Source organism: Oncorhynchus masou, chromosome 30 (assembly GCF_036934945.1).
Source record: "Oncorhynchus masou masou isolate Uvic2021 chromosome 30, UVic_Omas_1.1, whole genome shotgun sequence".
NCBI lineage: Eukaryota > Metazoa > Chordata > Actinopteri > Salmoniformes > Salmonidae > Oncorhynchus > Oncorhynchus masou.
The window spans coordinates 29837789-29840582 of record NC_088241.1 but is presented as its reverse complement, the minus strand read 5'-3'; positions in this window follow the sequence as shown (position 1 = coordinate 29840582).

Genomic DNA, 2794 nt, shown 5'->3' with positions numbered 1-2794 from the left:
TGTATGTGTGTGTGTGTACACTGTATAAGCCTGCAGTGAAAGTGTTCTTTCTCACTTTTTTTCTGATCTGGAATCAAGTAATGTTGCCATGCTCTCTTTCTGTTTGCTATGAATTTGGAACACATGCCTTCTCTGCTCTTCCCCCCTGGGCTTACATTGGCACATTTCACTTCTTTACGGCATCTGAGGCTATTCTGACAGTGGGTACAGAACCCAGGTGTGAGTCCTCAGCTGTGAAATTGGAGACAGGTTGAATGTTTTTGTGTTTTTTTTGGAGGCATTGCAGGTGTGTGCATGCATGTTGTAAAGCAAGAGTGATTCATGGTATTTTAGAGTTTGTGGTCACCAGGTCTTTGTGAGTAGCTGACACCTGTGGCCATTATGGGTATTCCGGTGGGTAGAAATGCAGTGCCCTGAAAAGGTATTTGCCCCCTTTTCGGATTTTCTCTATTTTCTATTTTCTCTACATGTTTTTGATACTGAACTAGCAGATCTTCAACCATAATCTAATATTAGATCAAGGGAACATCAGTTTACAAATAACAAACAAATGTAAATTTGTTTTATTTATTTAAATAACAAAGTTATGCAACACCTATTCCCCTGTGTGAAAAATGAATTGTCCTCTTACACTCCTGGTTGTGCCACCTTTAGCTGCCATGATTGCAACCAAATGCTTCCTGTAGTTGTTGATCAGTGTCTCACATCGCTGGGGAACAATTTTGAACCACTCTTGCATGCAGAACTGCTTTAATTCAGTGACATTTGTGGGTCTTCAAGCATGAACTGCTCCTTTCAATTCCTGCCACAACATCTCAATTGGGATGAGGTCTGGACTTTGACTAGGCTATTCCAAAACTTCAATTGTGTTGCTTCTTAGCCATTTTCAGGTAGACCTGACTGTTTTGGATTATAAATTATGCTCTGTATCAAATAAAATGTTATTGGTCACATACACATATTTAGCAGATGTTATTGCGAGTGTAGCAAAATACTTGCTGTATCAATGAATTCTACAGAATGTCAGACTGTCTGGGAGCTGAAGCTGAAGCACAGCTGGGCCATGCAGCAAGACAATAATCCAAAACACAATCAATGGCTAAAAAGCAACACAGTTGAAGTTTTGGAATGGCCTAGTCAAAGTCCAGACCTAATCCCAATTGAGATGTGGCAGGACTTTAAATGAGCAGTTCATGCTTGAAAACCCACAAATGTCGCTGAGTTAAAGAAGTTCTGCATGGAAGAGTGGGACAAAATTCCTCCACAGCGACATGAGACACTGATCAACAACTCCAGGAAGCGTTTGGTTGGAGTCATTGAAGCTAAAGGTGTCACAAGCAGTTATTGAGTGTAAGGGGGAATTACGTTTTCAACACAGGCATTGGATGTTGCATAACTTTGTTTATGAAATAAGTATGTAATTGTTGTGTTATTTGTTCACTCAGGTTCCCTTTATCTAATATTAGGTTTTGGTTGAAGATCTGACAAAATTCAGTATTAAAAATATGCAAACGTACTTTTTCAAAGCACTGTATGTTTGTTTGTTTGACGGTATGTAAGGTGAACAGTATTGCAGATGCGGGTGAGTTTCTTTTGCTCGTATCGTATCCCCATCAGTGTCTTTTCTCCAAAATTGGATGAAAGTGCAATAGTTTATTCTTCTACAACCCGCTGTCCTCGCTTGCCCCTTACACAAATTAAAACATTGCTGGCCCTTTAATTAATATTTTTATAACTAAGTTTCATTCATTCTGAGATTATATTTAAAGTGAAGGGATAAAGGACTAGTGAGTCTGAGTTGTACATACAGTTTACTGTTCATTAAATTCATTTATTGCAGATGTCAGGGACAGATTTCCTTTTTTAAACCAATGTAAAAGTGCCAATGTTGAAGGAATGGCTTTGGTCCCTGAAAATGTGGCCAAAATGCAGGTCTTTGCTGTTTCTCGATTTGTATTTTAAAGAACCTCAGGCTTGGGAATAAAATGGCACTTTGAATGGTCTGTAAACTATTTGTGTTTGAGTTTAAAGTTAAGTTAATAATGTATTTCATTTAAATGATTTGTCACTTTCAAGTGTATTGATTAAAAAAATAATTTAAACCATTGTCTGTAATACTTTCTTTATTCAGTGTGTTTTGGGTAGGTCTGTTGTCTCCTCTTTGGATAGCATAAAGTTGTTGCATATGTGTGAGAGTGTGATGTCTGATCCATTGCATACCCAATGAGCACAATATGTTGAAAATACATTTTAACTAATTTTGCTTAACTGAGAAGAGTTCCCCTTTTTGATGTACCTTGAAAAAACTTAGAGGGTATATATTAATGGTATATAAAATAATAATCCATTGATTATTGAAGAATATAACATATTGTCTCATGATCTTAGGTCAATTGTCATACTCCATCAGAATTGAAAATATAAGCTGTTTTACTCCAATGTTTGTAAACAATGTAATTTGAAACAAAAGCTATACAGCCTCAACTGGTTACTTCTATAATTTTGACGTCATGGATGGTCAGTCCATGCAGACATAGCTCTATGAATTTGAGAGTGGTTGCGTTTGGCTACCGTGGTTACATACAGGACTGGCGATGTTATTGTTTAAACTGAAGATTTATATTAAACAACTTATATTTTTCCCGATAGATAATTAAACAATTAAAATATAAAACAAAACATATACATTTAAGGTATATTAACTAGTGAAACAAACAGTTCAGTATGATCTTCAAGGGCACCACCTATGGACTACCCGGACACAAGGGAGTGTCGGAATTTCCGGTGACGTCAT